Source organism: Heterocephalus glaber, unplaced genomic scaffold, assembly GCF_053883595.1.
Source record: "Heterocephalus glaber isolate CG9 unplaced genomic scaffold, H.glaber_assembly_v1.0 deba00001538, whole genome shotgun sequence".
Classification (NCBI taxonomy): Eukaryota; Metazoa; Chordata; class Mammalia; order Rodentia; family Bathyergidae; genus Heterocephalus; species Heterocephalus glaber.
Window position 1 is genome coordinate 17,528,603 of NW_028258333.1, and position 12,539 is coordinate 17,541,141.

At 33.2% G+C, this 12,539-nt stretch overlaps 1 non-coding gene and 1 pseudogene across 1 annotated transcript; one reads left to right on the forward strand and one right to left on the reverse strand.

Annotated features, from left to right (window-relative positions):
- The first annotated feature begins 604 nt into the window (after positions 1-604).
- Positions 605-768, forward strand: LOC147824490 (U1 spliceosomal RNA). The gene has a single exon (XR_015442313.1). It is a non-coding gene; the product is annotated as a U1 spliceosomal RNA (small nuclear RNA).
- Positions 769-8,849: 8,081 nt separating this feature from the next.
- Positions 8,850-9,018, reverse strand: LOC147824491 (U2 spliceosomal RNA; annotated as a pseudogene).
- Positions 9,019-12,539: the final 3,521 nt, after the last annotated feature.

Consider the following 12,539-nt stretch of genomic DNA (forward strand, 5'->3'; position numbering starts at 1 on the left):
AAGTGAATAAGCATTTGTTGATAATTATGGCCCTCAAAACACAGCAATTTTCACAGAATAGAAACCACAAGTAATTCAAGGAGATACAGAAGGAAAGCCACAGGTAACACAGGATTTTAAGACATCTCTCACAATGAAGTAGACAAAATATCGGTAAATATAGATGACCTAAGAAACATGAACAAAAGTGTGTGTGTAAACAATGATAAAGATACACCCTTTCAAATGCTCATGTAAATTACTAACTTCCTGTACATTGAACCACAGAAAAAATAGAAACAGAAAACTGAAAAGCAACACTCAGTAATTCTCAAAGATTCAAATAACACAAGTTATTCCTAGACTACAATGAAATAAAACTATGCATTAATAACGTCAGAAATGAAGAGACCTTTCCACTGGTGAGGAAAAATGACATTTTGTGTGTGTGTGTGGTACTCGGGACCAAACTCAGGACCTTGAGCTTGTAAGGCAGGCGGCAGCACCACTGAGCTAAATCCCCGGCCCTAAAAATGACATTTTGACTCAAAGGGGAAATACAAAGAAAATTTGTAGACTTTTTGGAAAACAATGTGAAAATAAAATTCATCAAAATTCATGGGTGATACTTACCTGGCAGGGGAGATACCATGATCACGAAGGTGGTTTTCCCAGGGCGAGGCTTATCCATTGCACTCCGGATGTGCTGACCCCTGCGATTTCCCCAAATGTGGGAAACGCGACTGCATAATTTGTGGTAGTGGGGGACTGCGTTTGCGCTCTCCCCTAAAAAAAAAAAAATTCATGGGTGATGCAATGCAGGTGCAGAGTTCCCAACTTCCTTACACATAAACCATGGCTGAGCAAAACTTGAGAAAATAAGACATCTCTTTTGCTTCCTACAATAACCTTCCTTCTATTTTTTGCCTATTTCACAGCTACCCTACCATTGAAATTATCCTGGAATTTCTTAATTGAACACATCTCTGTTTTCCAAAATGAAATATAAGCTTGCTCTATTGCATACTCATAGAAGATGTATATGAATTCATTTAAATTCTTCTTGGTTCATAATATTTGAAGAGGCATAAGTATGTGTTGCTATATTTTATGTATGTAGTTTTTTCTTTTGTTGAAACAAGGTCCTGCTATGTCATTCAGGCTGGCCGCAAACTCACTATGCAGTCCAGGCTAGCCCTGAACTCAAGGCAATCTTCCTGCCTCAGCCTCCCAAGTGATGGGATTATAGGTGTGTGCTGCCACGCCCAGGTTATATTTTATATTTTTAATTGTGCACTGTTATTTCTTTCTTTCTAATTTTCTTAATTCTCAATTTAACCAGAAGTTGGGATTAAATTGAACATCCAATATAATGCTTTGCTAATAAACATTTCATAAATTTTGAACTAAATTTGCCTAAAATGTTACTGTGCATCTCTTTCATCTAGTATTGATTTTCTTCATCAAGTATGTTTCATAAGAAAAGTTTTAATATACAACTGTCATTTAATTTCACCATTTGTATCATGTGCAAACTTGTATGGAGTCAAGAATTCAGTGGCATACAACAATTCATATCTTAATTCAAGTACAAATTTCAGTTCTAAATGAGCATTTTTAAATGAATCATATGGGAAAGGCTTAATATTTTCAATGGAAGAAACTGACATATCTTTGTCCCATTGCCTGGATAGGAACAATAATGATTGACAGCAATTAAGACTGCTTAATTTTTGATGAGTATATTGCAGTTCATTTATGAGTTTCTGTCTTGCTTCTTTTGTCTCCTATTATTGGGAGATAGCGTTTAACGCTGTATTCCATTCTTTTTTATAGTAGAATCTCAGGTCAGACCACGTTGAATTTTCCCAAGTGCTTTGATTATTAGAGGAATGTTTCTGTTGTATACACTAAATCTACTGATAAAAAAAAAATCTAACATAAGTCAACATTTCTACCCCCACCAAATTGTGTCAGCCTTCCAGAGAGAATTAAATTTACTGAATAGTTGTCAATAAGATTTTTACACAGGGATAATTTCTCTATCTCTCATTTCCTTTCTCTATATTAGCAACTCCAAAAACAGCTCTCTCTAATGAATTATTGAATCTGCCAAGATAAAATAATATAAATGAAGAAACAAAAAATTCTATTACATGATACAATCCCAAAGACTTTTAGAGGCTCACTTATTATGTAAAATAAGTTTAGAGAGTAAGAGAACATAGAGCCAAGATTTAGCTCAGTGGTTCCAACGCCTGCCTCACAAGCGCAAGGTCCCAAGTTTGATCCCCAATACAAAAAAATAAAAAAAGAGAATATAGAAACAATAAGGTTAATAAATGCTTCCCTGGAACAAAAGGATTGTAAGAGATCCTTTAGTCATGTATAAATGTGGCCTCACTTAAGTGGAGTTTAAACATGAGAATTTGACTGCAAGCATAAAAGAAAGCAGAAAAAAGTGGTTATTAGATATTCTCAAGTACCAGAAGTCACTATTAAAATAAAGGGGCTGATTTTCTTATCTTACACAAATTAGTCACATGATTCACAATTTAGACATTTAAAAGAAATAAATTCATACTGAGGTACTAGTTTTGAGACATACTTCTCACAAACAAGAGAGAAATTTATATTAATGTGGTTTCTCCTTTTAAAATCGACACATTCCCTCTGTGTTCTCATTGCTAATATACTCTGGATGTAAAAAGTTGTTAAAGTGAGACAGACATCCATAGAATAAAAATAAGAATGCTAAGTTCATTAAGTTAGAGCAAGTAATTTAAGAACTCCTTTGTCATGTGTATTACTGGTATGGAGAAAAATGTCTCTATCATAAAATCCTACATGATTCAGATGTCACCTTTTAGTTTTTCAATCTCTTACTCAAAAATATGCTAATGTGTTGCTTATACTTTTAAGAAATCATAGGGGCATCACGGTATAGTTTTAGAAGAGTCACATTATGGGGATATGTAATGCTTAAGTTTATTTTTAAGAGTATTTCTATTGATGAATTATTAATTTTAATTTTATGAGTTTTATTATATTAAATAATGTGTACTTAACAGAAAATAACGTATCAATAAAATAAAATATTAAATTTTTAATATGTAATGAGTGTGCAGAATAGACATTAACATTTTCAACATCAACTGTTTACCTACTTACAAGATCTAAAAAATAACAGTAGAAATAACTTCCTATATGATTTACAATGAAAATACAAACAAAACTCAACCACAAAAATTATCTTTGCTTCAATTATCACACATAAGGCAGTTCTCACACAGGACCACAGAAAGTTCCACACACAAGTCTCACTTACACTGACAGCATTGTGTGCTTAGCTATCCTTTCCTGTATGCCAGACCATACTTGTGACTTCTCTTGTCTTCCTCTTTTGTCAGGAGCTTCCTATTATATTATAAAATGTGCACTTACCAGCAAAATAAAATATCAATAAAATAAAATATAAAGCATATACTCAGTATTTAAAATAAACATCAACCTTTTTACATCTACTGTTTGCTTTTTAAATCTAAAACATCACAGCAGAAATAAATTCCTAAGTGACTTGCAATGAAAATGCAAATAAAACTCAATCACAAAAGTAATCTTTACTTCAATTGTCACAGCTAAGGCAGCTTTCACACATGAGAACAGCATGTTCCATACACAAGTCTTACTTACACTGACAGCACGTGTGTTTTGTTTTCCTTCTTCTTTGCTAGGACACACTTGACATCTTGCTGCTCTTCCTGTTCTCTTAGGAGGTTCTTGCGATGTTTCGCCTGTCTCTTCGCTGGTCTGTTCCAGAATTCTTCTGCAGAGTCCTTTGGGCAGACACATAAAGTCCTTCCTCTGTTGTAATTGACCATTAATCAATTCCAATCCCAATCTCTAAGACAATTTCTCTGTGATGGCATTTTGCTCTTGTTATTTTCTTTGTAAACTATGAAACTATTTATGCCTCACAAGTTTAGGACTGTGTACAGTCCTAGAGACAATCATCATCAATCCTTTGTGTTTCCAGTGACATCATAGACTCTACATAACTTTTTCGCAATATGTTTTGTTGTGAAATGTGACCATTTCTGGCTTCACTTGTGTTGAAGATTCACTATCTTTGCTTGTTTGTTTGTTTGTTTTGAGACAAGGTCTCACTGTGTGGCCTAGGCTAACCTTGAACTCAATATGCAGCTCAGGCTGACAATGAATTTACTGGATCCTCCTGTCTCAGCCTCTCCAGTGTTGAGATTATAGTTGTGTCCAGCCACACTATCAATCTTGTTATGTAGACAGTATTGATACTGCTTTGTTTTTCCTTGCCATATAAGAGGCCAATATTACATCTTTCTCAAATCCAAAGATTGTACTATATTTCTCTATTGTGAACTTGCAACATTTTTTTTTTTTGGAACCTTGGCTTTGTTCTTGTCAATAGTTCCTGTGCTGGTCAGCTGGTATTCTTTTAGTAAATGTAACATCAATGGGCAACTAATGAACCAATTATCAACTGTGACATTTGGGTGACTTTTTCTGAAATAGGTGCAACAAGTGTGTTCACAATGTTACACATTTTATTACTGAATGAAGAAAGACCTGGTAGCTGAGTTCTTGGATAAATTTCTAAATTCAAGGTGTAAAATGTCTTCCCATCTTCTGAGGCATATGTTTTTATAGCATATTTGGAAGGTTTAGTTGGCATATATTGCCAAAACTTCAACAACCATGAAATGATGCAAGACGTTCTTCAGTTGTCATTTACTCAGATAGTGTATAAATCACTTGACAGTTCGAAACAAAGCTTTCAACAAATGAGTGAATGGCAGCCAAATTATCAGATTTTTTCTTTGTCTGTGGGTCTTTTTGTCATCAAAATGTAGGCAAGTTTGTAGGAAACCAAATCTCTTGAGTGTCATTATTGTTCTAAAAATCTCAGTGCCACATCTGTCATTTCTCCGTAAAACCTTTAGATTCTTATGATTAGAATGATACAGTCCTGCCATCGAGGCTTGTAGTTCAGATAGTGGTGTCATGATAAATATATTTTTGAATGTTATTATTGATGCTTATAGAACATTTTCTTATATATGATCATCAGTGTATTTCAAAATATCTTGTAGCATATCATCTGTAACAATTTTCCACGTTGAATCTCTGTTGCCATTGTACCCAATGAGTTTCACCCTGGCAAGAACTTAATAACATTTTCTGACCTAGTTCTAACATTGGATCATTCAGGTGTTGTAGTATTTTGACTGTGCAAACATTTATTTACATTACTGATTTCTTCCTCATCTGAATCGGGGTCTTCATTCTATACTTCTCTGTCATATCTCTGTCATCTCTGTCATATCTTGCTAACTTCTTTGGCTTTCATGATCCAAGTCATCACCGGTAGCCGAGTCACCTGAGGACTTACTTTCAACCTCCTCCCAAAGTTGTGAAAGTGGACTTTCATGTGACAGTGTACTGAAGTGAGCTAATTCTACAAGAAAAATCAAAAGAAAATATTTAATAAAAAATTACAAGTACACAAATACATAACAGGGCTCATAATAAAGGTAAAACACACCCATTTCCACTTTTATTTTTCATTAAATTCATTGGTATATTTTAGGTATAAAACACAGTTACATTCATCAGTGGGAATTTGTACCTTTACATGATGTATCTTGGTTCTTATTTTTACCCCTTTCCCCTGCCCTCCCTTCAAATCCTTCCCCCTACCTATTTACAAAGATTTTGTTTCCATTTTTTCCTTTTCTCATATTTTTTCCTTTCTCTTCTTTTCTTTCCCCTACCCACCCCACTTCCCCTACCCCATTTAGAACTTTAAACAAGAGTCATTTATAGCTAAATGGATGCATGTTGAGGTCATAATCTTATGTGAAATAAATATGACACACGTGTGTAAATACCATTTACACTTTGACACATGTATACACCTTCTCATTCATCATATCAAGTGGATAAGCAAAGATTGTTTCCTATAGTCCATAGTGCAGCTACTGAAAGACACACAGGTAGCTACTATTATACTAAAGTACATATTTTTATTAGAAAATATTGTATGGATGTCTGTGGTCCAGTCTGAGAACCAAAAGTTTTAACCTCAGTGTGATCACTCAGACATTTTCCACTGTTAAGCAGTATAGGGCTTGGGATTTGAAGCACCCATGTTTGAGATAGTTTTTGGACCTGCTATGCCATCATAGAAAATTTAGTTTACTACTTTGCACTTTAGTTTTCTCACACACAAAATGATGAAAGATAATAGCTATTTCACTGTGCTATCCTGGCAATTAAATAAGATACACATGTAAAAGACTGCAGAATGTCTGGCACATAAAACCTCACAATAAACATAAACTGTTACTAACATAATTATCATTAACACTACCATTATTCCAAAATTGTTATGATCATTGTTATCATTAATATCATTATTGCATTTGCGCCAATATCACCTCTAATCTCTTCTGATATTTTCTTCTGTTAACTCCTGTATTTTTTCCTAAGCTTTTGTAAACCCGTCAGCACTGGAGTTATAACCTGCAACAATAGGAATCTATGGGGAAGAGATAAAGTGTGTGCCTCCACACAGAAGAAAAATTAACCTGCTCTCTCTTTTGCAATTGTAAATACGAGGTCTTTGGAATTTATGAAATTAGTACTCATTTCATAATTTACTTGGTAGATGGAAATAAACCTCAGTTTTAAAACCTTCAAATTATAACTTAGAATGCAGGCATATAAAATAGCAAAGTGCAAAAGGTATGTTTATGAAATATTTGATAAATAATTGAATAAATGAAATGACCGGAAAAACATTGCTTCACAGACCTTTCATCATATTGAACTAAATCATTAAGTCTTGTACTTTCTATTGGTGAGTTGGGGAATAGTACTCTAGTTACACACAGCCAGGTGTGGTGGGGCCCACCCTAATTCCAACTGCAAAAGAAGCTGAGGCAGGAAGATCACTAGTTCAAGGCCAGCCTGGAAAACTTACCGAGACCCTGTCTCAAAATAAAAAATAAAAATGACTGAGATGTATTTCAATGGTAAGGTTTGGATCTGTAAGTGGAGAGAGAGAGAGAGAGAGAGAGAGGGAGGGGGAGAGAGAGAGAGAGAGATTCTTTCCTTCACTTGGAAGTTCTAAGGGACAGAGTTTGCTTCATGACAACTTTGTATATTGTTTCCTGTTTCCCTTAAAGAGATTCGGTGCCTTGGTGACACACAGTTAATGAGATTATTATATGCTATTGTATATTCATCAAAGCATGTATTGTATTTTTATTTTTTCTTAAGCACAAAGGCATTTGCTGTCAGAAAAGTATTATTCAAAACTCTAGAATAAGACACACGAACATTTGCTCAATTAGTGTCACAACCTTACGTAAATCACTAGTCCTTAAATCTGCATGTATTCAGAAGTAAGCCATTGTCTCATTCTTTCCTATTTCCTTCTCTACAATCATCCAGACCGCCTTTAATGACACCCCCCCCAACAAATCTCAAGATAAGAATTCAAGCACAGGACTTTACTTGAAAGGTGTTACAAACATTCTCAATAGAATAGAGAAATGAGATGAGGAAAGAGTTGGAAGCTAGCACAGTAACCAGTTAGAATTTAATCATATGAAAAAAATTATGAGAAATAATATAAAGATGTCTAAAGATTTTTCAATCCTAGGGGCAAAGAGAGGGACCCAGAGTGTTCGTATAATCCTCATGGAGTTAAAATTATGCCCTCCAAGTGTAAATCCCATACAAGTGACATGACCCTGGAAAATAAAGCCCTCATCTTGGCATTTACAATTTTCCTATAGTCCTTTACAGTAAGCTAAGAATATGATGGGTAAGTTTATACATCAGTTTCATAACATCTAAAAACAGATACATTAACTATGCAACTATTATGAAATTGGCAGACGGAGAAAGAGACAGAAAAACCCAACGGTACTTTTTTCTCTCCTAAATGTCATCTTGCCATTTTATAAAACTGAACAAACATTTTTAAAAATTCAGTATCTTTTCATTTTCTTATTTGATATAAGTAGATATACAGACAGAGACCCAGTTCCATATTACAGAGATCAGCAAAACTCCAAAGAAAGTGAGGGCCGGTGTAGGGTAAAGGGAGGTGGAATTTTTGTTAATTTTGAAATGATTTCAGCTCCGTTTTATCTTCATTTTTTCAATTAACAGTAGAGAAGTGATAAATTTTTTACAGATTGGCAATTTAAACAAGACAAGTTTCATTTCTCTATAATTTCATAGTTACACAAAAGCTGATATTTCTCTCTGTGAAAATATCCATAATATATTCCATTAAGTCATTTTGTTTTTTGTTTTTATATTCACATAGTACTTAATGATAATAGATTACTTTCAAAAATGATTTTGTGTCTGTCTATTCTTCATCATGTTCAAATTTTTAATAAGTAGATTGTTTTATGACTCACAAAAGTGGAAGCAAATAGACAGACAAATGTGTCTAGTCTCCAACACTCTTAGCAGCCAGAACATTTACTTAATTTAATGATGTATCCAAGTTCATGACTATCTGAGGTACAGCATTTGACATCCACTGATATTTAATTCCTAAACTTATCAAATTTCGTTTGAAGATTAAACTGTGGCTAAAGTAAAAGTAAAAGCTTGTATCCTCCAAAATGTGCTGTGATATTTAAAAACTCAGGTGATCAAATAACACAATTAAACTTCTTATCTGTACCTATATTCTACTCCAAATGTATGGCAAACCCATATTTTAAAAAAATGACTACACCATTTTATGCTGTTCCTAAGGATCCTTATTTTAGACTTTTATGCCCTTATACCTGTATTCACCCGCAGATGGATTGGTCTGTTCTCAGATGTTCAAATGGTATTGACCTCCAAACTGGAAAAGGTCTTCCATTCTTTCATGAATTATTTTTAAATTTTAGAATAATTTCTATTTACCAAAAAGTTGAAGAGACATAGATACTACACTTGATCTTAGCCAAAAGGTCAAGAAGTGATAAGTTGAAGAGATATAGAGAGTTCCTCTTTGTCCCGTACTCAGCTTGCTCTACTACTAACATCGTACATGATATGGTGAATATATCAGAAATAATGGAGCAACACTGATTCATTCTTGGTAACCAAGAACTTTATTTACTTGGATTCTAATTTTTCCTTAGTAACTTTTAGTTTGTAATAGGATCCAATTTGGGTTACCACACTGAGTTTATTTTTTTATTTGTCAGCTCTTGGGGAGGGCATTTCTCACTGTTACTTTACCTGCAAATGTTGCGAGTTTTGAAGAGTGCTGTTCAGGTATTTTGTAGAATACTCATCAATTTGGGTTTGTCTCATAATTATAAATATATATATATGGGTTTAGAGAGAAAGATGATAAGGACAAAGTGTCATTCTTTGCTTCAAATACACATATACCAACATGATTTCACACTGATGATGTTAATCTGATCACCTCACTGAGGTGTTTACAGGTTTCTCTATGGTGAAGTTTTTTTCTGGGTTGTGATTTCTCCTTATAATACCCATTGTTATTTCTCCCTGTCGTACTTATAATACTTAGAATCAAAGAACTAAGCTTAGTCCAGCTTAAAGGATGAATAATTAAGCTACTCCATCTTGAGGAATGACTATAATAATACATTTGAAATTCTGAAAAGATTGTCTCTTGTCCTCCATATATTTCATTATTTATTTACATCATTATATATTTATGGATATACATTCTGTACTTTTGGTTATAATCCAGTAGTAGGTGATTTACTTTGCTGTGACTCTGGCTGTTGGGAGTTCTTTCAGGCTGGCCTTGTATAACTTTGACATATCTCCATTGTTTTTTCTTTTCCTATTTTTCTTTCTCAGCACCTAATCAATCATCTCTGAAATGCTCAATTTTTCTCACAAGTAAGGGAAAAATGGACTAACCAACACAAGTAAAGACACAAGAATGGTTTAGTTCAGCACAAGATGTGATTCCTAAGCATGACAATTAAACTTATGCTTCATTCGAATTTTGTAAAATACAGACCGATCTTGAGGTCTGAAAAAGCCAGGACATTTGCACTGAGATATATTTTATTTTGATTTTTTGCAATTATATTACTTCATAAATAATGATCCTTATACTGAGGATTGGATTGACTTTTGATATATAGCATATCTACTACGTACTTTATAATATTTAGTATGTACTTTTCAGTGTTTAGTAACAATAGAATGTTTAAAAATCAATGATTCTAGAATAAGATCACTGGGATATATAATTAAGAGTACAGTATTTACCAGGTAAATGACTTTTTTTCTTCAAAATAAAATTTGCTCAAGTACATTTCATGGTTTACTTCCATGACATGGTGTATATCAAACATTTTAATTATGTCAAAAAATTGCTAATTACTACACATAATTGCCCTTGGATATCATATCCAAATTCAATCCCATCTTAGAAGATGATAATTTTCAACTTGTTTTCTATTTTTCAGGTTATTCAGTAAAATTACATACTTTCACAAAAATCTAAAGAAAAATACCATGTCACTTATATCTTTATTATAAATAACATCTCTACTGTTTCATCTGTGAAGTGGGTCTAACAATATATTTGCTGTGTAAGTTTTTGAAAGGGTTAGTTGCATTTAATATGATTTGAACCTAGGTCAATGTCTTTCATATAGAAGCATTCCATAAGCATTAGGTGATATTTTTAGTTTTTTAAAATATATTGAGAAAAAACTCTAAAACATATTGAGAATAAATATACATATATTTTCATAAATATACATATATATCCTCTAACATTTTCTAATACTTAAAATATTTCTAATATCTGTTAATATTTTCTGTATTCTGTGAAATGTGTATCTGTGTGATTTACAGAGTCCACCAAAAAATGTATACACAATTCAGGAAAAGAAAAACTTGTATAAATATTTTAATACTAAATTTATTAAGTCATCATGAGATTAATATGTTACCTTTGGCCTTCAAAAGTATAACAGGTGCTCAAAATGGTGGCCATTAGCTTTCAGACTGTTACAGATTATTCCATTTTGGGTTGCAAATATTTAAGATTTCTTTAAGCATGAATGTCATCCATTGTGGCTAATGTAAAATATATTAAATTTAGTCTTTTAATAGTAATAGCTTGTTTTCTTCTCTCATCTCAAACTCTCAAAATTAAACTCACTGAGTTTTGAAAACTGAGTCTTTCCAAAGATGGATATAAGAAAGTAAGGAGAAGGTATGAAGGAAAAAATTAATTTGATAGAACTAGAATTTTAACTGCTGAAATATGACTACTTTGAATATCTCACAAGATATTAACATAAACTATAGCTTTATCTCATATGGGCAGAAGATGTGGCCTAACGAGTCAAATTTGAAATAGTCATACATGAAAATTAGTAAGTGGTTTTCTACTCATGCTTAACAGATTCAAGCTACCTCCATAAACCAGTTCCACTTGTCCAAACTATCATTAAATTTTAAAGGACACAACTTCTACAACAATGAAGAAAATGTTTATACTAACCCTTCTCTATTTGAGAATGTTATCACTACTTTACTATCATATTATTAATCTTCTAAAACAAAGGAAACATCTAAAAATTAATTTAAAAATCCATCTCTAAAGGAACCCTTCTCCATTGTTGATGGGAGTGCAGACTGGTGCAACCCTTGTGTAAATCAGTATGGATATACCTCAAAGAACTAGTGCTAGAGGTCCCATTTGACCCAGCTATTCCCCTGCTGTGTGTCTTCCCCAAAGAATTAAAAGAATCATACCAAAATGACATATGTGCACCCATGTTTATAGTGGCACAGTTTGTAATAGCTAAAGCTTGGAAACAGCCCAAGTCCCCATCAACTGGAAACTGGATAAAGAAGATGTGGTTTTTTAATAAAATGAAGTACTACTCAGCCATAAACAATGAGAAACTAGAGACATTTATAGCTAAATGGATGCATATCAAGGCCATACTCTTGTGTAAAATAAATAGGGCACACATGTGTAAATACTGAATAGTTTCTCTAGTGTGGGAAACTGAAAGTGTAAATAAGGATTAAAATGATTAAATCGATAATTGACAATTTGAAATAGGAAAAGGTCCAAAGTGTAGGGGTGGTGGGAGGGGAAGGGGAAAGGAAAGAAGGGAAAGGAAAAATTATGGGAAAAGAAAAAAAAAAAGGAAACAAAATCAGTGTAAATAGGGAAAGGTGGAGGGAGTGAAGGGCACACAGGTAATGGAGAAAATAATAAAAACCAAAATGCATCATGTACAGGTACAAGCACTCAATGATAAATGTAAACATATTGTATACCTAAAATGTAACAATAAAAGAATTTTAAAATATCCATCTCTAGTGAATCAGTTAATCTTTATTGAGTTATATAGTCTGCAAATAGTTGTTATTTTCACTCTGAGCTCAATTCTATCCTTCCTTTAACAACTCAGAAATTACAACCTATATTCCCAGCTATATCCCCAGTTCCTAGGACTTGACCTGCTCCATAATAGATT